General features: G+C 42.5%; 1 protein-coding gene across 1 annotated transcript in view; it reads left to right on the forward strand.

Annotated features, from left to right (window-relative positions):
- The window catches only part of LOC306930816 (uncharacterized protein), a gene marked incomplete at its 3' end in the record, with an annotated part of 124140 nt that overhangs the window by 80601 nt on the left and 16623 nt on the right, over positions 1-26916 (forward strand). The gene's annotated exons all lie outside the window — the stretch shown is intronic.

Here is a 26916-nt window from a genome sequence, read left to right on the forward strand (position 1 = left end):
ACACACACACACACACACACACACACACACACACACACACACACACACACACACACACACACACACACACACACACACACACACACAATTTCGATTTATTTATTTGAATCCATAATTGTCTCCACCAGGCCGAAGGCATGGGGAGAGAGTATGTTTTGCACTCCGTCCGTGTGTCCGTCCGTGTGTCCGTCCGTGTGTGTGTCCTTCCGTCCGTCCGTTACCAGCTAATCTCCGGCACCGTTAACCCGGTCGATGCCAAACTTTGCACACACACTCCCTGGATGCCAACGATGAACCTCTGCCCCGCATTTTCCAGAACGGCCTGTTATAGCGCCACCATGAGGCAGCTTTTCACAATTTTTACCTAAAACTGCACCGATCTGCGTGAAACGTTGCATGCACACTCCCTAGAGGCCAAGGACAAACCTTTGACCTGCATTTTCCGCATCTGCCTTTTATAGCGCCACCAGGAGGCCGACTTTTGTAAAACACATTTTTTGATATTACTCCTCCAGATTCTGTCCAAACATCTCACAAATCGTTACACAGTATCTCTATGGTCATGTGCTCAAGTTGGATCTGTCCGATATTTCATATTCCATCCTAATTGGCTATAATTGGCTTTCACAGTTTGCAAGATTGCCCCGTTTTGAACATAAGCCTCAAATCATGAACGCAGCATGCAATTTACGTGAAATCTTTCACACATTTTCTTACTAGGCTGAGGAATATATCCCACCCTTTTCATATTGGCGTGTTATAGCGCCACCAACAGGTTGATTTTTGCAAAACACATTTTTGGAACAAAATGCCTCAAATCATCCAATTGCCATCAAAGGCAAACATGTTTATATTACTCCTAAACATTTTGCCAAACATCTCACAGTCCTATCCTCCTGGTGGAGACCTGTGCCCAGAAGGGCACTTTTTCTAGTTTACAATTAATTTTACAAGGAAACAAATATAACGGGGTTGACAGTTCATGTTCACTTAAGGATACACATGGCACCTCCTCCTCCACACAGACAAGCTGCCTATAACAGCCGAAACAGAACAGTATTTGGCAAGTTGTTTGGCTTTGCTTTTTGTCATGCCAGCTATTCTTAGGCCACTCATGGTCAGTTTATGCACATGGCCCAGGCTTCCCTAATATCAGTATGGCAAATCTACAGCGACACCCCAGGTTTGTTATACTTCCAAGTAATGGTTGATACTTAGAATTTTTATCTTGGAATGCCTGGTCCATGTACAAATCAAAGACACAGCCCACCTCCAGAATCAGGACCTCCTTGTGACTGGTGTCAACAAAGACAACATCAGGTGTATTTGGGATGTTAGCAAAGACATCGCATGTACAGCTAAACCAATCTGATAACACTCTTGAATGTTTATACATTGCTGCACTAGATGGCACATACTTTCAAACTGCTTCAGACACTAGGTAAACGATCCGTTCGTGGCGAGCAATATACAAATTTTTGTATGCACTACATCCGTTTGTTATGTGTGCGATGCATTCTAGGTGTTCTAGAATCATGATGGTTTACACACACACACACACACACACACACACACACACACACACACACACACACACACACACACACACACACACACACACACACACATATACGTGATTGACACAATGTGAGGACAATTTCAGATCAAAACTTTGGGCTCAGTGGGCAAGTTCCTAAAGAGTTTTTTTTAAATGCCTCATTATTTTGAGATACTAAAGTCATTATTTTGAGAGAGTTTATGTACTACGTCATTATTTTAATGTCAATATTTGGAGATTCTTATTATTATTATAAGTTTTTCAAAATGATTTGTGTGATTTGTTTTTCTTCATCACATTGTGGTGAAACAGGCTTATAACACTCATTAGGGGTGACTTGATTTGCATTCATTGTGATTTTTTGACGGCTTATGGAACTTAACAAGCATTCAGTATGACTCCTGCAATACGGCATAATATTATATGAACTTGGAGTGAAAGGGCCACTCTGAAATAACAGTATTTGGGCAACTGAAATGAAATGTACCATCCTTATTTTTAGGGATGTTAGGGAATGTCTTTTATCATGTGATAAAGACATTCCATAATATGAATAGTAGCCTAACTAGTTTGTTTTGGTCACGTTGCTTGTTAGAAGTATGGTGGAGTGCCTGTTCTCAACAGTCAATAGGATCAGTTCCAGCAACAATCATGTTCACATACATCTGTGTTGTTTTATTTGATAAGCCTATGTGTCGACGCTGGTAATGGGTGGCATTGTTCTGGTGCTGCACAACAGTCTAGCCTGCTCTGTGTTGCAGAGACAATTAGATGTAACACACCCAGTTATTTTTTTTTCTGCTGATACAAACACACAGTCTTTTTTTCTGGCAACGCTAGAGGCGACACTCGCATGCGAGTATAAATGAGGCTTCAATGGACTGCCAAGATGTGCAATGAACATCCCCTTGGAGCTGCACTTACTCCTTCCAGACATGCAGTATACTGAATGCCGCCAGAGCCGAGCTCTCCTGTGTCTTCACTATGCTGTCTTCTTTTCACGTTTCCCGCTGTCAGTCCTGATATACAGTGCACGCACACACACACACGTGCGCGCGCACACACACACACACACACACACACACACACACACACACACACACACACACACACACACACACACACACACACACACACACACACACACACACACAGTGTATATATAATGCAAAGGACATGCATTCTAGCTATAGGTACACCTGCCAAAACCCTTGATCATCAAGGAACTGGCATTACACCTGAAGTTGGTCTGCACAGCTGCACTGCATGGTGGCTGCTCACTGCGCTTTAGGATGGGTTCACCCTCTCTACACCTTTGACTTCCACTACAATCCGGGAACGTGGACAGAGGTGGACAGAGTATTCGATCCCAGCACTTGAGTAAGAGTACAAATACGACCTGTTCAGATTTACTCCACTACAAGTAAAAGTAGCTCAGTCAAAACGTTACTTAAGTAAGAGTTAAAAAGTACTTCATTTTAAATGTACTTAAGTACACTGAGTAAAAGTAAATTTCTTATTTTTCACATCAATGAATTGCTGTTATTTTTATTTAATGTATAAGACCTTGTAACTATTGTTTCAGAAAAGTCACTCTAAAACCGCCTGCACTGCATGCACTGATGTGCTTTCTTGTAGAACTACATACATATTAGTATAACAAGGGAAAGTATATATGGAATTGGATTTTAGCAATTTCCAGGTCTGGATAAGTATGGAAAAAGGAGTGTAGAAAAAGTATTGTTTCCACACTATTGACTTGTATTAACTTTTAACTTTAACCAAAATGTTCTGTCTGATAAGCTTTATTATTGATATCAAACCGGATCGCTGATTTCTATTTTTTTATTATTATTTTGGCTTGGCCTTTTCTTCTTTAGCGATCCTAGACCGGGTTGTGCTGCCGTCCACCTCCCATTATACAGGCTGACTAGACCGGGTTGTGCTGCCGTCCACCTCCCATTATAGCCTACAGGCTGATCCTAGACCGGGTTGTGCTGCCGTCCACCTCCCATTATACAGGCTGATCCTAGACCGGGTTAGCCTGGCGCAGCCACACTAAACCCGCCCCTATTGCATATATGCCCAATGTCCCGCAGCCCAGCGCAGTGGTATATTAGTATCGCAACGCGAGGCTAAGACCGGGTTGTGCTGCCGTCCACCTCCCATTATACAGGCTGATCCTAGACCGGGTTGTGCTGCCATCCACATCCCATTATACAGGCTGACTGTATAATGGGAGGTTGTGCTGCCGTCCACCTCCCATTATACAGGCTGACTAAAAAGCTGAATAACTCGAAATCTACGGAGCTCTCCGTGGTTTGGATAAAATGCGCGATGTTCGGAGGTCTTTGCTGATTATCCGGTGTAGGTTTAGATGGAAACATTGGCGCTTTCTAGAGCAAGGATGGCTTCATTTTAGCTTGCTAGCATTGACGCTATTTATGTAGCATTTAACATGGACGCCCAAAACAGGATGTGGATCCAGCGTGTGCAGCATTGGCAGTCTGAGGTTGGCTGTGTGCCCAGCAGGTGGCAGTATATGGGTTAAAAAAACGCCAACCTAAAAGTACTCGGTACTCTAGCCTTCCTAGACATTTACTCAAGTAAAAGTAAAATAGTTTGCCTTGGAAATGTACTTGAGTAAGAGTAATAAGTATTTTAAAAAATGAATTACTCGTAATACTAGTAAAGTACAAATCCTCAGAATCTGTCCTTAAGTACAGTACTTAAGTACAGTACTTAAGTACATTTACTCAGTTAATGTCCTCCTCTGAACGTGCCATACTGTAGATACTGATAGTGACACCTCCATTGTTGGCTGCATCAAGAAGGACAATGAGGATGAGTCTACTCTGGAGCCATGGTGGAGAACCATTTGAGTGGAGTTACATCAACCACCTTCAGCAGTAGCTGAGAAGTAGCTGGTAGTGGACATTAGACAAAGGAATAAGAGACCCTCTTCTCCCAGGAGGTAGGTGGTGATGTAAGTCAGACACCTAGAAGATCCTGGGGGTTAATTTGAACAACTGGAGCAACAACTCTGAGACCCTGAAGTGTCTAACAGGATACTGCAGATATTCTTTGCAGTGACAAACAAACTCAACAAGTGGGTGAAGAAAGCTCTGTAGCGGAAAGTAATCATCTGGACAATCTGGATGTAGTTGTGGAAGGAATGAGGAGGAGTCCACAGTTTGCTAAATGAATACCAATTGGCCTGGCAATGTCCATGACACAGGATTGTTGTGCCCCTCCAAACTTTTCAGCCAGCAGTGTGTTGATCTATATGGTAATTCTGCATTGTGCATTACAATGAAGTGATATCCTAGTTTTTGTTCTACCATGAGTACAATAACACTGGAAAGAAATGCTTTCACAAGCATAACTGAAAATCAGAAGTGAGTGGTGCTGTACTGTACCTACCTGTACTGTACTGCACTGTACTGTACAAGCCCTCCTCCCTGGCCTGTGTGTGTCTGTGTGTTAGGCTGTGCAACAGTGACACTTGGTGGTGAACAAACGCTATAACGCTATTTTCGTGCTCGGACACAGCCAGGGACAGACCCATGCAGGGACACAGCGTAGGCACAGTGCACAGCACAATTAAACAGCACAGTATGGTAGATTGGCAAGACACACATGTTATATATCTGTTCATATGTGTGGTTCTAAAGAAGGGAGGAAGGCAGGAGATCAGGCAGGAGATCACACTATAGTAGGCTTACAATAATACAAAAATGCAATACTCCCCCCATAGCTGCATAACCATCCTACTGACTACTGCACAAACATCCTACTGACTACTGCACAGACATCCTACTAACTACTGCATAACCATCCTACTGACTACTGCACAACCATCCTACTGACTACTGCACAAGCATCCTACTGACTACTGCACAAGCATCCTACTGACTACTGCACAAGCATCCTACTGACTACTGCATAACCATCCTACTGACTACTGCACAAACATCCTACTGACTACTGCATAACCATCCTACTGACTACTGCACAAACATCCTACTGACTACTGCACAAACATCCTACTGACTACTGCATAACCATCCTACTGACTACTGCACAAACATCCTACTGACTACTGCATAACCATCCTACTGACTACTGCACAACCATCCTACTGACTACTGCACAACCATCCTACTGACTACTGCACAACCATCCTACTGACTACTGCATAACCATCCTACTGACTACTGCACAAACATCCTACTGACTACTGCACAACCATCCTACTGACTACTGCATAACCATGCTACTGACTACTGCACAACCATCCTACTGACTACTGCACAACCATCCTACTGACTACTGCATAACCATCCTACTGACTACTGCACAAACATCCTACTGACTACTGCACAACCATCCTACTGACTACTGCACAAACATCCTACTGACTACTGCACAAACATCCTACTGACTACTGCACAACCATCCTACTGACTACTGCATAACCATCCTACTGACTACTGCACAAGCATCCTACTGACTACTGCACAAGCATCCTACTGACTACTGCACAAGCATCCTACTGACTACTGCACAAGCATCCTACTGACTACTGCACAAACATCCTACTGACTACTGCACAAGCATCCTACTGACTACTGCATAACCATCCTACTGACTACTGCACAAGCATCCTACTGACTACTGCATAACCATCCTACTGACTACTGCATAACCATCCTACTGACTACTGCATAACCATCCTACTGACTACTGCACAAACATCCTACTGACTACTGCACAAACATCCTACTGACTACTGCACAACCATCCTACTGACTACTGCACAACCATCCTACTGACTACTGCATAACCATCCTACTGACTACTGCATAACCATCCTACTGACTACTGCACAAACATCCTACTGACTACTGCACAACCATCCTACTGACTACTGCACAAACATCCTACTGACTACTGCACAAACATCCTACTGACTACTGCACAACCATCCTACTGACTACTGCATAACCATCCTACTGACTACTGCACAAACATCCTACTGACTACTGCACAACCATCCTACTGACTACTGCATAACCATCCTACTGACTACTGCACAACCATCCTACTGACTACTGCATAACCATCCTACTGACTACTGCACAACCATCCTACTGACTACTGCACAAACATCCTACTGACTACTGCACAAACATCCTACTGACTACTGCACAACCATCCTACTGACTACTGCATAACCATCCTACTGACTACTGCATAACCATCCTACTGACTACTGCACAAACATCCTACTGACTACTGCACAACCATCCTACTGACTACTGCACAACCATCCTACTGACTACTGCACAACCATCCTACTGACTACTGCATAACCATCCTACTGACTACTGCATAACCATCCTATACTGACTACTGCATGACCATCCTACTGACTACTGCATAACCATCCTACTGACTACTGCACAACCATCCTACTGACTACTGCATAACCATCCTACTGACTACTGCATAACCATCCTACTGACTACTGCATAACCATCCTATACTGACTACTGCATAACCATCCTACTGACTACTGCACAAACATCCTACTGACTACTGCACAAACATCCTACTGACTACTGCACAACCATCCTACTGACTACTGCATAACCATCCTACTGACTACTGCACAAACATCCTACTGACTACTGCACAACCATCCTACTGACTACTGCATAACCATCCTACTGACTACTGCACAACCATCCTACTGACTACTGCATAACCATCCTACTGACTACTGCACAACCATCCTACTGACTACTGCACAAACATCCTACTGACTACTGCACAAACATCCTACTGACTACTGCACAACCATCCTACTGACTACTGCATAACCATCCTACTGACTACTGCATAACCATCCTACTGACTACTGCACAAACATCCTACTGACTACTGCACAACCATCCTACTGACTACTGCACAACCATCCTACTGACTACTGCACAACCATCCTACTGACTACTGCATAACCATCCTACTGACTACTGCATAACCATCCTATACTGACTACTGCATGACCATCCTACTGACTACTGCATAACCATCCTACTGACTACTGCACAAACATCCTACTGACTACTGCACAACCATCCTACTGACTACTGCACAACCATCCTACTGACTACTGCATAACCATCCTACTGACTACTGCATAACCATCCTATACTGACTACTGCATGACCATCCTACTGACTACTGCATAACCATCCTACTGACTACTGCATAACCATCCTACTGACTACTGCACAACCATCCTACTGACTACTGCACAACCATCCTACTGACTACTGCATAACCATCCTACTGACTACTGCACAACCATCCTACTGACTACTGCATAACCATCCTACTGACTACTGCATAACCATCCTACTGACTACTGCACAACCATCCTACTGACTACTGCACAACCATCCTACTGACTACTGCACAACCATCCTACTGACTACTGCACAACCATCCTACTGACTACTGCACAACCATCCTACTGACTACTGCACAACCATCCTACTGACTACTGCATAACCATCCTACTGACTACTGCATAACCATCCTATACTGACTACTGCATAACCATCCTACTGACTACTGCATAACCATCCTACTGACTACTGCATAACCATCCTACTGACTACTGCATAACCATCCTACTGACTACTGCATAACCATCCTATACTGACTACTGCATAACCATCCTACTGACTACTGCATAACCATCCTACTGACTACTGCACAACCATCCTACTGACTACTGCATAACCATCCTACTGACTACTGCACAACCATCCTACTGACTACTGCATAACCATCCTACTGACTACTGCATAACCATCCTACTGACTACTGCATAACCATCCTACTGACTACTGCATAACCATCCTACTGACTACTGCACAACCATCCTACTGACTACTGCATAACCATCCTACTGACTACTGCATAACCATCCTACTGACTACTGCATAACCATCCTACTGACTACTGCATAACCATCCTACTGACTACTGCATAACCATCCTACTGACTACTGCACAACCATCCTACTGACTACTGCACAACCATCCTACTGACTACTGCATAACCATCCTATACTGACTACTGCATAACCATCCTACTGACTACTGCATAACCATCCTACTGACTACTGCACAACCATCCTACTGACTACTGCATAACCATCCTACTGACTACTGCACAACCATCCTACTGACTACTGCACAACCATCCTACTGACTACTGCACAACCATCCTACTGACTACTGCATAACCATCCTACTGACTACTGCATAACCATCCTATACTGACTACTGCATAACCATCCTACTGACTACTGCATAACCATCCTACTGACTACTGCATAACCATCCTATACTGACTACTGCATAACCATCCTACTGACTACTGCATAACCATCCTACTGACTACTGCACAACCATCCTACTGACTACTGCACAACCATCCTACTGACTACTGCACAAACATCCTACTGACTACTGCACAAACATCCTACTGACTACTGCACAAACATCCTACTGACTACTGCATAACCATCCTACTGACTACTGCACAACCATCCTACTGACTACTGCACAAACATCCTACTGACTACTGCACAAACATCCTACTGACTACTGCACAAACATCCTACTGACTACTGCATAACCATCCTACTGACTACTGCACAACCATCCTACTGACTACTGCACAACCATCCTACTGACTACTGCACAACCATCCTACTGACTACTGCACAACCATCCTACTGACTACTGCACAACCATCCTACTGACTACTGCATAACCATCCTACTGACTACTGCATAACCATCCTACTGACTACTGCATAACCATCCTACTGACTACTGCATAACCATCCTACTGACTACTGCACAACCATCCTACTGACTACTGCATAACCATCCTACTGACTACTGCACAACCATCCTACTGACTACTGCACAACCATCCTACTGACTACTGCATAGCCATCCTATACTGACTACTGCACAACCATCCTACTGACTACTGCACAACCATCCTACTGACTACTGCATAACCATCCTACTGACTACTGCACAACCATCCTACTGACTACTGCACAACCATCCTACTGACTACTGCACAACCATCCTACTGACTACTGCACAAGCACATGCATGCACTCACTACATTATACAGCACACATACAAAGTATATGCATAAGGATACACAGCAGTTAGATCTACACAAATAATCACTTTAAGTATTTCAGCTTCAAAGGAAAGTATCACCATCATCAAATACAACATAAGGAAATTATGTCACCCATATTCTGTGGTTGCCACATTGATAAAGGGAAATCCAATCAACCACACTAATCATTAGTCTTGTAATTTACATTAATCAGAACAGAGATTACAATAATGTGGATGACTTACTTTGGGTCAGTGACGCACACAACTTAAACATTTGACAGGTAGTTGACTGGTAACATGGTACAACAGAGTAAAATAAAATAGAAATGTTCAGCTCTGTTGCCCTACTACTAGTTGCTCAGCACCTGTTTGGGTTAGGATGTGCATGTAATTTTGTATTATCACCATCTGCTACCTCTTCACCTGTCTAGCTCCATTTCATGTCACCTTTCTTCCAAAAAGAACACAAGTGGTGCTGCCGACTCTGGTGTGTGTGTGTGTGTGTGTGTGTGTGTGTGTGTGTGTGTGTGTGTGTGTGTGTGTGTGTGTGTGTGTGTGTGTGTGTGTGTGTGTGTGTGTGTGTGTGTGTGTGTGTGTGTGTGTGTGTGTGTGTGTGTGTGTGTGCGCGTGCGTGCGTGTGCGCGCGATAGATAAAGACAGATCATAAGTTTTTGTCTGTGGGAGAAATAGGTGTCAGTCAGTCATAAGTTTGATACTATGACCCCCCCACACACACACACACACACACACACACACACACACGTCACACACACACACACATACAGACTCTCTTTCTATGCCCGTTACGTTTGTGTGCGATTCAGCATTCTCATATTGCCCTGTCAGAGTAATGCCTCCCAAGAGTGGAGGAAAAGTCATCGGCACCAGGGCCTCAGGCAGGGCTAGGTTGGCTGCCTCATAAATTTTACCCCACACACTCGCTTTGTTATGCATTGCTCTACCCTAGGGATGGGAGAGAGAGAGAGAAATTGAAGTGTGTGTGCGTGTGTGCGTGTGTGTGTGTGTGTGTGTGTACACGTGTGTGTGTGTGTGTACACGTGTGTGTGTGTGCGTGTGCGTGTGCGCGTGCGTGCGTGCGCGTGTGCGTGTGTGTGTGTGGAGATAGGTATAGTGAGATGTGCCTGACATCCTCACAACCCCTCACATAACCAAACCCCTCACATAACCATAATATGAGCAAATCCGGTATTTCTGAGAAACGTCCAACGTGGTCATTTATGGTTCTCAAACATTTCATGTCAAGGACCTCCAAATATGTATTTCGCCGTGAACCCGCATCTGATAGAATTTTGTGGCAGGTAGGTCTGCGTTGTTAAAATATTTCACATTTATTTGGAAAATAACAGATCTATAAGCTCACTGAGCTTGCAGATGTAAGTGGTTAAAGTGGTTAATCTGATTTTGATGCAATATTAACACATTTACGGTGGAACGCCCCTCAGGACACCTGGGGGTCTCCGGGCCCTACTTTGAGAACCAAAGCTATAGATGAGCCTTTAAGTTCAGTCAGAGAGAGTCTGCATGCATGAAACATGTTTACGTGAGCCTGCAACATGTTTCTGCAGAACACACATCTATGAAGCTAATACCTCAGATGCCCCCGGCTAAAAACGCTGTGTGAAAAATAAATCAATACAGTATATGCTGGGAGGGGTGGGAGATCCATTACGGTTAGTTTTATAAACAGCTAGTTGAATTTTTGTATCAGAGCTTAACTGGACACACACACACACACGCACGCACGCATGCACGCATGCTCACGCACGCATGCTCTCTCTCTCTCTCTCTCTCAACTGAACTCAACTCAACTCAACTCAACTCAACTCAACTCAACTGAATGAAGAAAGGGCCATGAGAGCAGTCAGTGATGTTTGAGAAATTGAATGTTGACCTTCAGACAGTACTACTGTGGTTGTATTAGGGTGCCAAAGACGAGATACATATTTTTTGCCAAGACTCTTGGTGCCAAAGACGAGAAAGAAGAGATGTTGTGTTTTCAGTGTTAAACGCTATAGAGGGTGCTCGTCGCCACCGCCTGAATGACCCTCGGTTGCTAGAAGAGGCACAAACCAGAAGAGAAAAATATATGTATTTATCTCCGCCGCCCTAGTGTTATCTGATACAGAAAAATGGATTTATCTCGGATTCTTTTCCCCTTTTTATAATTTTTTTGGGGGTGAAAGGAGAGACCTTCCTCTGCCTTGTTTACATTGTGGACACATCGCGTGTGTGCTGTGGGCTGTGGGCTGTGGCCCGTCAAAAAACACTGAAAACACTGGCCCTGGCGGATGAATTAAATAATTAATACCTGGCACTCAAAGAGTTCATACAGATTGATCAAAAATGTTTTATTCATAAAGGAAAGTTTTGGATTGAAGCTTAAAAAGTAGATTAGATTTAATATTAGAAAGTGTCTTAAAGCACTAGACACATATAATAGTTATTTTCAGATGTTCTATTCCCTCTTCCTAAAAGAAAACACTTAAGCTCTCAAGGGTATTTCCATGCAGTCTCGCTGCACAGCGCCGTGCAGAGAGACAGAAAATAGATCACAGAGCTTAGATAGCGCAGGTGTCCCAAGTTCCCAACACAAACCCAGAATTGTATGCGATTCCCTCGCATACAAGTGCATTGCAGTGCACTTAGCTTGCAGTGCACGAGTGCAGTGTTTAAAGCGCATTATTATACATCATTTCTTTTAAACTGAAAATAGAGGGTATGCGCGTGACATCATCATCAAACCCGGAAGTTATGCAGGAATGCCTACTGAGTGGCAAAAGACTATACTTTCTGGCCTTGACAACCCATGCATCCAAACATAAAAGTCCTATCTGATTGCATTAAACAACGTTAAACAATGTTAAACTCACTTTGCATGTTGCTTTGCCACTCGATTTGCCACTCGATGTGCCATTCACTATACCCTCTATAGTAGAGGGGCATATAGATGCCTCAGCCAGTTAGAGCATCAGCCGTACAATTGCAATGTCCCTGGTTTATTTCCTGTGTGGGGTGGGGACCTACAGTATGCTGCATGTCAGCCCAACTCTCGGCTCACTCCTGTCTCTTGAATGTGCTCTGTTACTAAAGGGGAAAGAATATTCTGTTTTCAGCAGCTTGATTTTAAATGACAGCCTTTTCAAAAACCCATCCATCTTCAGGAACCATTTCAGATTAGCCTCAGTGGCTGCAATCATAACTGGAGTGGTGTTGATTGGCTACAGTAAATAAGCGCTTAAATCTACAGTATAAGTGACACAGGTAAAAAAAATAAAAATAAGCCAGCCTCTAGAATGCCTCCACTCAGTCAGTAGTTATGCATGCAGCATTTTAATCAGGGGAATTGTGTGCACGCCTTCAAATTCTTCAAATTCACTCAAGATAAACGTTATGCCACATGAGAGAACATGTCATAATAGGCCTGCATTTGGCAGGGAAAAAGTAAAAAATAAATACAAAAATAAGTAGAGGCTCTATCTACAGTATGTTGCAATGCATTGTTGTGAGATTGTAGATTGGCTATTTTGGGTGAAGAGATGGTGTGGAGAAAAAGAAGAAGAAAACGGAGTATATAGTATATGTAGGTTTTAAGTGGTAAAATATTATAAGGTATTACATCAGCAAAAAATAATGTGGGACCAACAATTGAAATGTGTCCAGGTAGCCAGGTGTCCAGGTAGCCTGGCTAAAGTAATGCAGAATTAATACAATACTGACAATATCACCCAGAATACTGCAATTCACAGACTGTACAGCTCTGCAGTTATGCAGGTGAGGTGCAATGTGATGTTTCTTATAAACTGGACAGTCAAGCTTTTATGTAAAACATTTTATTTAACGCTACTACACATAATCCTACTGCCAGCAGACATAATCATGTCATACATTTGAATCCAATTTATTTCTTTTATTTTTTTGGTTACAGTCATCATGGATATGACTCATTTGGTTTTCACCCTAAAACCATTGCTGACTTTGGATAATTTTATAATTCAAATACTAGTGTACTAGTGTAGACTTTTAGGCTATGGCAATTAAAGTAGTTGAAGGGATGAGAGATCATGCAGAGATTGCAGACTATGCACTGCAATACAACCGCGAAGTGAAGTGAAAAATGACACCAGTGATAAATAGTGCTGATAAATTACTCATGATGTTTTTAGCCACCTCTTCAGGTTGAATTTGAAGGTCAGATAGTTGGAGGTCTCTCTTACTTCTGTGGGGAGACTGTTCCAGTGATGGGAGGCTCTAACAGAGAAGACTGTTTTAAACATAAACGTAAGCACAATGTGCTTGTGTATATGCATGTATTTAAATGTTAACAATAATCATATGATATGATACTCCAAATTATGCTATGTGTTTGTATTGCTAAATTTGTTCTAGGTCCACTGCAATTACCAATTAGCTCATCTCTATGTGGTAATTACATTATTTGAATTGGATGAGGTCCGTTTTAGTTTATGCTGAACAGCACAGCGACATACTGCAACGCTAATCCTATCTTGGGCACAGACTAGGGCCATCACCATCAGCTCCATCACCATCTCTCTTTCTATCTGCCCTCCCTTCCCAAAGGTGAGCTTTCACAGTCGTCATTTTCTTCTCTGTCTCTGTGTAGAAAGTAAACACTGGGGTCAGGGTCAATTTAGATTAACCTTCACAAGACGCTAATTATATTTACCTTTCAAACTCTAATGATTAAATTGTGTACATTTGCGAAACTATAGTAAGATAGAAAATCATGACAAGTGATTAGTCTTCATTACGATTCAATGCTGGATTTATTCTGAAATCCAAGCATGAGTTGCAACATGATGGATGGCCGCTGTTTAACGTAGTGCCACCGCACAGGAGCTATTCATCAGCCGATGTCTGGATGAATGTCATTGAACTGCAGGCAGTCCACTAGTAACATTTTCTGATTACCTATAGGCCTATGTTGTTGTTGACATAATCAAAAAAAAGTGTGGAGAAAAGGTTTTGTAGTAATGTCTAGAACTCTAGATTAACCACTTCACCACAAACATGCACGCACGCACACGTGCACGCACGCACGCACGCACGCACGCACGCACGCACGCACGCACTCTCAAAAAGACAGCTAGCTGCAAGAAGTGTGAATAGTATGACACATTGAGTAGTTGTTGACAGTATGACATTGTGAACACACCTTGTGTGGCCGGGTCCATCCTGGGGCTACGACTGTCTGAGGGTCCCATATTTCATGACTTTTATTATATACACCTGGGAAAAACCGAGATCCTGACCTCAGTGACAACAGTGCCACACTGTCCATAGGGAATTCAAAAAGTGCTTCTTTCAGTGCACCCTCTTACTGAGAGTAAGATGGCTAGACTAGGCTGATGGCTAGGCTGTTTTTAGTTCATTTCCCCCCCACTGACACGTTGTAGCTGTCAGAGCCTTTTGGTTGCATGGAACAACTGTAACGTGAACTTCTGTTCAACTCCTAGTTAGACCCTAAATACATGTAGGTAGAAAGCATCAGGTGCTCAAGTCGTTGATTGATTGATTGATTGATTGATTGATGTTGTAGCATGAGTGAGTAGCAAATAAACCCCTCTTGATTCTTGAATCTTGAAGCATTTCTACATTTAATACTGCTCCATTTCGAAGACACGTTGGGTATTTTGTTAAGGCCTTGATCTACTCGGCAGCCTTTTCGCTCTTATGTGGTATTTTTGTATATGTCCTACTTACTGTATGTAATGGAACAGAACATGCACTTTCATGATCGTCAACCCTAAAGTTTCACACCACAGTGAGTCAGTTCCTATCTTTGCAGAAGGGATCCCATAATTAACCCATAAATAACCTGGTGCTCATCTTCACAGAGGATCATAGAGGATTTTAAGTGCCCAGAGGTTGTGGTCGCCTTGAAACTGTCAGGTACAGTTAATTGTCAGAGTCTTCCATGAGCAAGAGATGCTTTTGGACAAAAGGTCACTTTTAAATCTTTCTCTGAGGTTATTCAAGGACCAATTAAACTTGTTTATGTTCATGTCCATCTAACATATAATTTAAGGAAAGTCTGGGTGCGTTCAGAAATGCACACCGGGAGCACACTCGCCTATTAGTTTGTATTGGCCGTGCGCTCAGTGTGCCTATATCAGAACGCTCCGTCTGTCCGTCCGTCCGTCCGTCCGTCCGTCCGTCCGTCTGTCTGTCTGAAGAACTGTCACCACTCCTCACTGGTCAGTCAATTGCCTCTGCATTTACATTTACATTTACCATTACCTTATGGCCGTCTTAACGAGCCCCTTTCTCACTTTATCAAACTGTACTCTGTTTTATACGTCTCAATCTAGCACCGAACCTTTCGGACTGCGCATGCACACCGTTGACTACACAGTACATCCGGGTACATTGCGTTACACCACACACACACACACACACACACACACACACACTCAGTAACTCAGTTACCTCACGGCTCTTCCATTACGCGGGTCACAGAATCCCACACCTTCACACAGCTCCACAAGAAAAAGCTAATCATTTACTTAACGTGCAACAACGGGTCACGCGCACGTGCGTGCGTGTGTGTGTCAGACCACACGAGCTGGCCGGGACAAATAACATAACTATGGCAACGATGGGGCACTGTGTGTGCGTGCGTGCGTGCGTGCGTGCGTGCGTGCGTGCGTGCGTGCGTGCGTGCGTGTCCATTTTGTGCCCATCCCAACTTCCCAAGCTCATCCCCAAGGCCCAGACTGTACAACTCAAAATGCATTCAATACTATGATGATCTATTAAATCACATTACCCACACTGTACATCATTTGGTGAATATTCGAACGGGTTAGGACTACTGTTATAAAGTGATGCTTGATAAACACAAACATTCAGTGAACTGTGCTTCATCTACATTTTATCAAAATGTAAAGATGGAAGCTCTCTACTGTGGGACTCCAAAATGAGTCTGCAGTAAATGGCTGTAAAGATAACAATAATTTGTGAAATAACTGACTCTTACTTCTTATCTTCTGTCATGCCTAATCTAAAGGAAGGTTGTAGCATATCAGCCTTGAATTTGACCATTATGCACGGATCATAGAAAATCAGTTTCCATCCATGATTCTCACGATCTCACCTTTCAGGTGTTGCCCTTGTGATCTTTAATGAAATGGATAGTGACAATGTAGCGATTGATTATCGCACACGCACGCACATGCATGGTTTATGGCTCCTGCGGTAGTGCGAAATGGATTAAATGGTTATGTCAAAGAGTGAGTGTTAGTATAAATCTTATAGTTTAACTAACACTCAGGGTGTTGTAGTTGTATATGTAGCTTTGCACAGCTCTTTAGCAGAGGTCACACTGAAGGCTGAATCTCATTCTGTGACACAGCAAGCTCACTGCATTCATTTGGACATTTCAGCCAGGCATACAAATTAGGGCCAGACCCTGTCGCACAAAATGATCAAACTGCTATACCGGGCGACTCCAACAGGTTAGCATGCATGACAAATCTAATAACAAATGCAATTCAGATGTTCCTTAATTGAATTCAGGTCTTGGCCTGTGTTACAGTTGGGTGCCACCGATATTGTCCCTTATCATTTGACCCATTTAGGCCTGACCTCAACATTTTTAAAAATCCTTCTAAATCCTCCAGTTTTCTGAAATAAATATTTTCACGATTTTTCAAAAATAGCAGACCTACAAGCTCGTAGCGCGCCACTCGGTGGCGCGCTATGAGCTTGTAGATCTGCTATTTTTCAATAGCTAAATTATAACATAATGTTTAAAACACCAAAAGGGGTTCCCGCCCAAAATGGGTTAACTGTCCTTTTGCGCAGATCACGCAAACCTCAGCAAAAAGAAAAGGACAATATCGATGGCCTCCAACTGTACATGTTATTCTCTCTGTGTTGCTCTGCCCATTCCTTCTCCCTCTTGCCACTCCACTATGTAGTATAAAAATAATGCCTCAGGAAGCAATTTAGAAAAAGAAATAAGAAACTCTGAAATAAATTTCTACTCAACTCATGCAGAGGTAGTTATACTTTGTAGTATCAACTATTGTTTGACTGGCATAATATAACATCACTTGTGTCGCATAATATCTGGTATGTAATACTAGGCCGATGTCCATTGGGAACACAAAGAAATGCACCATTTATATAAGCTTTCATGTAACATTTTGATCATACACATCTTATACCTTTTGACATGGTGACATATTGCACAACCAAAAACCTACAGTACTGCACATTACCTGTTTTTTACTGATCGGTTCCCAGATTGATGTTGAGGTGACATATCGCACAACCCACATGATCCACGGCCTACATTAGCTGGATGTTAGGTAATGTATAACCCTATATAGGCATATGATATAGGCATGGAAGTAATGTTTCTAACATTTCAGGCGCGTTTTGAAGTACCAACTTAACACCTCCAGGTTCCGTACAACTGTTAAACACAAAGGGTGCATTCCTTGATCAGAGCATCCGGTGCTTTCTATCTGTCAAAGGCTTTAACATGAACTTCTGTTCAACTCCATACACCCTAAATAGATAGAATGTGTCAGACTCTGATGTCAAGAAACGTACCCATTGCTTAGAAAAAACTGGATGCAATAACTGCCTCAACATCTGTTTCAAAGATTTTCAAAGCTTTAAGCTTGGTTCTATTTTCAAACATTGACGCAGGGCACAGACCACCAAAACACATACAGTCTACTGTATGTGTCCTGCATTGAAAACCTTTTTACAGTATTGTTTTTCACTTGTTTGATAGTTACAAATTCTCTGATGAGATACACAAGAATGTTTATGTTTATTATTATTATTATTATTATTATTGTTATTGTTATTATTATTATTATTATTATTATTATTATTATTATTATTATTATTATTATTATTATTATTATTATTATTATTATTTAAATAAATAGACAAAGGTCTGCACAGATCCTGAAAAAGGTTTATACGTGGGCCACCTTGCAAGTACTTATCCTGGACCAGCGATAATCATTGCTCTAAACACAATGCAATAAAATGTGTTCATCTATAAGGCAGGCAAAACTATTTCTTGAATGTCTGGCCTTAAATCAATAACTGCCGCTAGGGTAGCATAAGCATAGCCTGGCTTGGCCAGCCTCATAGCGGAGATTCACTGAAGATTCTTCCCCGCATATGAGTCTGGACTTCGGCCATAGGCAGCTTGAAAAGTGGGCGTTAGTAGTTGCCTTGACAGACAGATCCATCTAGCCAATCAGCGTAACAAAAAGCTGACGTCACCACACAGTGCGCTGGTCCGCTCCTCATACCACGGCAACCACGCTAAAAACAACAAGGTCTGTTTAATAGTTTCTACTTTATACGTGAGCGAGATATGTCGGATATATGTCAGAGTCTATATCTGAAATAACTGCTGTTCTTATCGTTTCTGTGTAAACTTTTAAACTTGTTGCGTTGAGGGCAGCCATTGTTGTTTTGAAAGTCCTGCAGCATGAATGTTACGTCACCATATACACATGAACCAATCAGAGGCTGCTTTTCACTGTTGTACGGACAGCCGTTGAAACGCAGTCACTGATTGGCCCGATTGGCCCCGGTCATTTTCTGATTTCTCCAGCTTCCGCATACACTCTGTCAATGAGCCCGAGTCCAGACTCATATGCGGGGAGGAAACATCAGTGAACCCTCGCTATGAGTCTGGCCGCGCCAGGCTAGCATAAGCACACCTAACGAATGCCACCTGTCCGCTCTAACTCTACTATCCTTGTTTCATTTCCGGGTTATTCAGGGAGGTGGGGGCTGGTGTTGTGAGCACAGTCATCGTTAGCAGTAGCTCAGACCCCTTAGCTATATCATTACAAACTGTTACATATGCTCAGCGATGCGATACAAACTCACAAATGATTTACGATCGTCGGGATGCGCGACGGCCCACCATGGACAGCGCTCGAAGCTTTAGAGATACAGCGCTTTGAAAATCCTATAATCAAATCAAATCAAACTTTATTTTTATAGCACATTTCCAACAGCCAAAGGCCGACCAAAGTGCTGAACAAGGAAAAGCAAATACAACATAGACATCAAAGGCAAGAAATAAGCACAATAACATGCATTGACAAAGAGCAACAATAAAATAAACAAAAGGACTCAATTGCAATTAAAAGCAAGGGAGAACAGATTTTTTTGTTTTAAGAAGGGATTTAAAAAGTCTGATCGACTGGGCAGATCTAATGGTGAAGGGCAGTGGGTTCCAGAGCCTGCATGGGGCCCGCAGTCACCCCTGCTCCTCTTGCTGGTCGTAGGCTTGACCAGCAGCAGCTTGAAGCTCTGGGTGGGACCTAGGGCACAAAGCTCTGGGTGGGACCTAGGGCACAATTTAGTCATATATCATATCATATATCATATCATATCATATCATATCATATCATATCATATCATATCATATCATATCATATCATAATGGAGGCTCAATGGAGCTGGATTTAAAAATCCCATAGCTGGTGGGGACGGAGGCTCTCCATAGTAACCGGAGCAATGCTAAAAGGTAAATTGACGGTCACCGCTTTCATATATGGAGTATACGGTTGTCTACGAACATCTATGTAGATAGCATCTTTAGGTACCTATAGCCTAGCTACATTTATAAACGTAGATAGCAGCAAAAAAGTTAAAGAAAAAGCATAGTGAGGATGCATTTCATGTCTTACTTCTCACTACATATTGTAAAAACAACCAGGAAACTGTGTGGCAGATCAAGCCTTGGTTGAGAAAAGGAGAATGGCAAGTTGGCAACATTCTACTCCAAAACCTGCACGCAAGGTATCTCTAAATCGATTGGGTGGATTTCCATTAAACGTGCCTGTCCAACCCTTTGATCAAACAAGATATTTTAAAAACTTAATTAGCAGTTCAATTTAAGTTTCTCCCAACTAGGCAATTTCTTCAGTTTAAATCCTAGACGCGGTGGTATTGTATTGCAGTGGCGCTGAGTTGTCTCAATAAATGCACTATAGAGAGTTAGAAAGATAGAAATCTATGTGGTGATGGTGCTCTGATGACTGCAGAATCTTGACTGACTGGATTTTCTTTTTATAGTTGTAATGCCCGCAGTTGTAATGTATGGAGGTAGATATTTTTATTTCAGTATTCATTTATTCATTCATTCATTCACTGATGACGCGGAGGAGAGAACAAGCCCCCAGCGCCCACAGCGTCCCCAGCGGGAATTGAACCCAGGACCAGCTGTGAGGCGACAGCACTACCGACTGTGCCACCGTGCCCCCAGTCAGCTTCTTTTAGAACTGAATCCAATTGTTTTGAATAATAAATATGTGCTATTTTTACAAAGAAAATAGGTATAATATTACTGTTTTGGCAGAGATATACCTTACAGCACTCGTTACTGGGAAAAGTAATAATAGTACAGTCAAATATTTACTAGTAACTACTAACTACTGTACTTACTGCCCAACACCACCCTCTTGTCAATTTTGGAGACAACAAATCAGTTTTGTTAATTTTTGATAATTTTGCATTTCAAAGCTGCAGTAGGGACCATGTCTTGAATCACTAAAGCTTCACCACCACTGTGGCTGAATACTAATGAAAACTCCTGCATCCGTCACCGTGTGACAACCATCCCCACTGTCAAAATGTATGGAAAGGCATTTTTTCCCTGGAGGGTTAGATAAAAGGCTGGTTTAGAAAACACCAGCCAGGCTGGGAGGTGACACAGGAGAGCTGCCCATCGCCCCTGGCCTGAAACTGAAGCAGAAACAAGGCACTTGTGATAGGATGTACTAGTCCCCACGGGCCAGGATGTTATGAGTGATTGTGTCTAACGTGTATGCTGGCTGAATGTGAAATGATTGCTCACTTATGAACATTTGTATGTGTGAGAAACGTGAAGTACTGTAAGTAAGTGTGTGTGTGTGTGTGTGTGTGTGTGTGTGTGTGTGTGTGTGTGTGTGCGTGTGCGTGTGTGCGCGCGTGCCCGCGTGCGTGCGTGCGTGCGTGCGTGCGTGCGTGCGTGCGTGCGCGCGCGGTGTCCATGGCTGCTCATATTGTGTTTGTGGGAATACCGAGTGATTCACATTCATTAAGTGATGAATAGTCTCTCTATCTCTCTCTCTCTCTCTCTCACTTAATGAGTCTCACCGAGTCTGATCTCACTGCAGGAGCATCTGCGACCATAACAGTTTCCTCAGACATTGTAGCAGAAATAAATCATGACGAAACAAATTCACAAAAGCAGGAGAAAAAAATAAAAGACTGAATAGAAACAGAATAGAATAACAGAAAAAGAACAGTTTGTCCTTAGTAGAGTTTAAAGTGATTGAAGGTGCTGTGTGCAGGTCTTTACCCCTAGGTTATAAACGCTGTGTGTATTTAAAACTGTAAAGTGGCCTGTGCTGTGCGTATGGCCACACAATCATGTTCATCAAAGGTGTACATAGGAGAAGGGGGCTTAGAACACAGCCCTGGGGGGCTCCTGTGTTGGGGTCCGGGGGTCAGAGGCGATAGAGCCCTTTGCATGATCTGTACTGGACTGTGCAGAATCAATCTGGTGTTATTTTGACATGAAGTCAACCCTGACCACGGCTGAAACATAACCTTAACCCAAATAACTTGCCCTGACCTTTATCAAAAGAAAATTATGCCTAACCTTAAAAACTGTGACCAATCAAAACATTTGTTCTTTAAATTGCAAACTTCTCATAGAACCGCTATACACTTACACAGCTTTGGCTATTGATTTAATTTAAATGATGCCTATGACCTAGACTCAAATTCTGCTCGGAGGCAGTCTCAAACCTTTTAGTATCGGAGACAATTTTGCCAAGTCCTGCAGTGGGCAGAATAGAAATGCAGCCTGACACTGATATTCGAACAGCACGAGGTGGCTAATGACCCACAATTTTGGTTTTGATTATTACCCCTGCATTCAAATTGCAGCTGATTCTGATTCTAGCCCATTATGTCCGAGGCGTTCGAGAATAGAGTGCTAGCTTATCATTTGTGAACTTTCATAAAAGCACAAATAAAACGCCTCCTTGGCATCGCCACAATGCACTTATGAGCCTCTCACATGCAAAGATACAACATTTTACTTCAGTGCAGCTATTGTCCTTGTATTATTGATTGATAGTGTGGTCCTGTGGAGGACAGATGGAGAGGAAGCCTGGCATAGCACACCAAACTATGCTCAAAGTGACTCCTGGTAGATTGTGAAAAATGCAGGCTTTTCTCAGGCTGCTTCCTTTTATATAGTTTGGTAGCATAAACCTATGACCATAGATTGACTATAAGTCACGTGGCCACAGGGCTTCTTCTTACACCTCTCCTATCTACAGTGCATGTGGTCACACTTGCAATTTTGAATCATGTATTCATGCAGGCGAGTGTCATTTACATTGTACTTCAAAAACACAGGGACACAGGGGTGAATGTGTGTGCATGTGTCAAGGGACCTGTGGGAATGCTGAATGCCGCTAACTTGCTAACGGCGACACTGATGGAATGCTCATATGGCATTTATATTGGTCTCCTAAGCTCTATAACTTGCTTATGATGAATGAGCAAGAAGCTGTCGGGTGGCCTCTCTTTATACCGTTTGTCACAGGAAGACCTATCTGCATGCAATTAGCATGTTGATGGCATCACAGTGCACGTCGTGTCGCTGCTACACATGTGCACATTATGCAAACACGCACGCATGCACGCATGCACACTGCACACACACACACACACACACACACACACACACACACACACACACACACACACACACACACACACACACACACAGAATGGCAGAGTGAGAGTAGCAGACTCTTTTGCATTATTCAACAGGATTACGGTAGGCGCTGTGGGTAGAGGCTGTGGAAAGCCTGGCAGGGTTTAAGATGATGGGATGCTGGCAGTGCCACACAGCAGCAAGGCCTTGACGCATTGTTTCAACCTTAGCATGAATGTGTGTCTGCATGTGTCATGCGGTCGTGACTTGTGAGTATACAGTTGAAAGTAACAGAGCTAGCAGCAGCCACCTGCATAGCGTTCTGCCAATATGGAAAGTAAACCTGTGTCTACACTTGGGATACGTTTCAATAAGATGACACCTGTCAACGTAAGACGTGTCCTCACTCATCAAAGATAATGTGGATAATGAGATGATAATATGTCACTCCCGGTAAATGTATGAAAACTATTCGTATTTCCTCTCTTACGTTACGTGCCAAACGTGCAAGAACAATATCATAGCATACATATGAACAAAACAACAATGACAGAGTTTCGGTCGACACAACAGGCTACTACAACCATGGTTCTATTAAGATGTAGCTGGTTCTTCAGAATATGAGATTTTTATATATTTTGTTTGTGTCAGGGTAGAATTTTAAGTTGTCCAAGTGTAGCCTGTATCTCAACAAAAATGAAACGAGGTGTACTGTATAGTGCAGACAATACAATATAAGACACATACCCACGCTACGTCCTATGCCTGATGAAAACATGGCAAGTTAATGCTGAAATATTGTTAATTTAATAGCCTACAAGGGAGCAACTCTATATGCAGTGTGTAGGTATTTGTCTTTGAAGTTTATAGCTCCCTGATCACTGCTACTAATCCATTCTCATTGCTTATTGGATCATGCCTCAGGAATGATGAGGAATGGTGCCCTGATGTCAAATCTAACTACATGTAGCTGCAACCTAAATTATATATTTATTACAGGAGTTGTTTGACTGAATTTGTATCATGTTATATACGGAAGTGTATTGCTGCCATGTCAGAAATATATTTTTTTGTCACGCAATCATGTGATACTGTACGTAATACATTATAATGCACATAAAGGAAGTTGACTTGTTGAGGCAAAACGTTTTTTTTTAAACAATTTTGAGGCGATGTGCATTTTACAAATTCCTTCCGTTTATAATTGTCATCACAGCAGCAGACCAATACTGAATCATCCCCTCTCTACTGCCCCACAGTGTGGCTCTGCTCTATGCACAATGCGCACACACACAACTGCCTCTTCCCAAAAAGCTGGCTGGCTGTGGCTCGCTCACATTCGACATCTGCTCCCGCCCTGATGAGAACGCCACAGGAGCCCTCATGGCAGTTTTACTCTAATGAACATGATCTATGGGCTCAGCCCATGGAAGGTAAGACAATTCAACTGGATGTTTGAGGCGTAAGCGCTGGCTGGTTATTTTGTCATAATTGAGACCGTTTTTGTATGCATCTATGCCTATGGTATTCTATGGTATGGTATTCCCACTGTCAAAATCAAGCAGTTATAGTCGGGTACATTCATAGTCAGGTACCACCAAAATGTTGGAATTTGCGCAATGAAAAAGCATGTTCTTGTCAATCATGTGTATGACGCATAATGTTTTAGATTTATACAGAATAGTGTGTACGAAAGTTGGGGCTAGTTAAGAAGATGCCTTCCACCATGGGCTCCGACCAGAATTTGACAGGACGCAGGAGACAGTTCAACTCTTTATATACTTTCAATGGATCCTAGTACGCAGTAACATTATACACATACTCCTGCTGAAGTAACAAAAAGAGAGGGCAAGGTCTCAACCTTAAATCAAATCTGGTGTGCTCTACGCCCCCACAATAAAGAAAATATAACTGATTGGCTTCGGCATTGATTAGCTCCATCTAAATCAGCAGTACATTAACTTAATCAAAATCATTTGTGTAAATGATCAATCAACTCAATTTAACTCAGCTGTCAAAAAAAACAACCTAAAGGGAATAGGAATTTAGTACAATATTAGTACAAAAATATAGCTGCAAGCAGCAATAAGGCGGGACCAAGAAAGAAGACAATACGCAATAAGAACAATATGCACAAATAAGAATCATGGGCTGAGTTGTCAGTACCAGGATTTGAACACACAACCTTGTGGTCTAAGGGCAAGAGCTCTACTGACTGAGCTACACAGAGACAATCAGTGACCAGATTGTAAACAGTAAAACCTTTCATGTGTTTTGGTAACAAGTATGTTAACTCATCTTGGGCATGTCATTATGGATTCATGTTTTCATGTACAAATTTCTCTTCAACCGGGATTTCAGTAAATGGTCCATAGATGTCAGATGTGTTCCCCATGAGTCAAGGTACATGTGGAAACAAGTGCCATGAATTGTGGCCAAACAAAGCATGAGTTATGCCTGTTCAAAGGTTTCATTTTCAAAACATTGATATAGCGCCCCCCTTTGGCCAATTGGAGTAAGACTATTTGACATGAATCTCTACTATACTGTAAAGTGACATAAGCATATGACGCTGCATGTATGTATTAGGGGCAGAAGAAGAATTTTCACAAAACAGCAATTTCCATTGGCTCATAAAACCTTAATTTCTTCACTTTTGTCCATATACAGTAGGTCCAAAGTTCACGTGTAGACGTTTTTGATCAAAGATCCTGGGAGGAGATACATTTTAACTGTTTCTCATACAATTTTAAATGGCGGGTGATCTAAAGGTCAGAGGTCAAAAGTCAGAACACGGAAGTTGTTCGGGATGAGGAGACACATATGTGTATCAAAGTGTCATTGCCAACGGTCTTTTCTCTATTTTACTTTACTTCATTTCTTGTAATTAACTTTACTTTCTTCTGCTTTACATTTTATAGTTCACTTTACTTTGTTCACTTTACTTCTCCTAGTTTACTTTACTTCTTCTTGTCTACTTTGCTTTCTTCCTTCCAACTGCTTTCTTCGATCCTTCTGCACAGAGCTCTCTCTCATGTGATCTGCACAGTGCACTCTCCTTCAATGTAATGAGACTTCTGCTCTCTCTCACTCACAACAGGTGTAACCAACAAGCTTAATTAGCAGAAGCACAGATCAAAGACACATAATTGAGAACCCTCAACACATAGAACACACTTAGTGCGCCCCCAAAAGGACAAATACAGAAAAATGAAAACCTTGACATGGCTGCAGTAACATATATCCCCTCTATCATCCCCTATACGGTAATGATGCTGGGGCGCCTGGTCTAGGTGTGGAATCCAGGCAGCAGCTTCCTCTCGCACACAACACTGGCTCGCTGGCCACTGCTCACTGGCTGCGGATGTGCATGTGTTTTTT

The sequence above is a fragment of the Electrona antarctica genome (genome assembly GCF_951216825.1).
Source record: "Electrona antarctica genome assembly, chromosome: 10".
Lineage (NCBI taxonomy): Eukaryota > Metazoa > Chordata > Actinopteri > Myctophiformes > Myctophidae > Electrona > Electrona antarctica.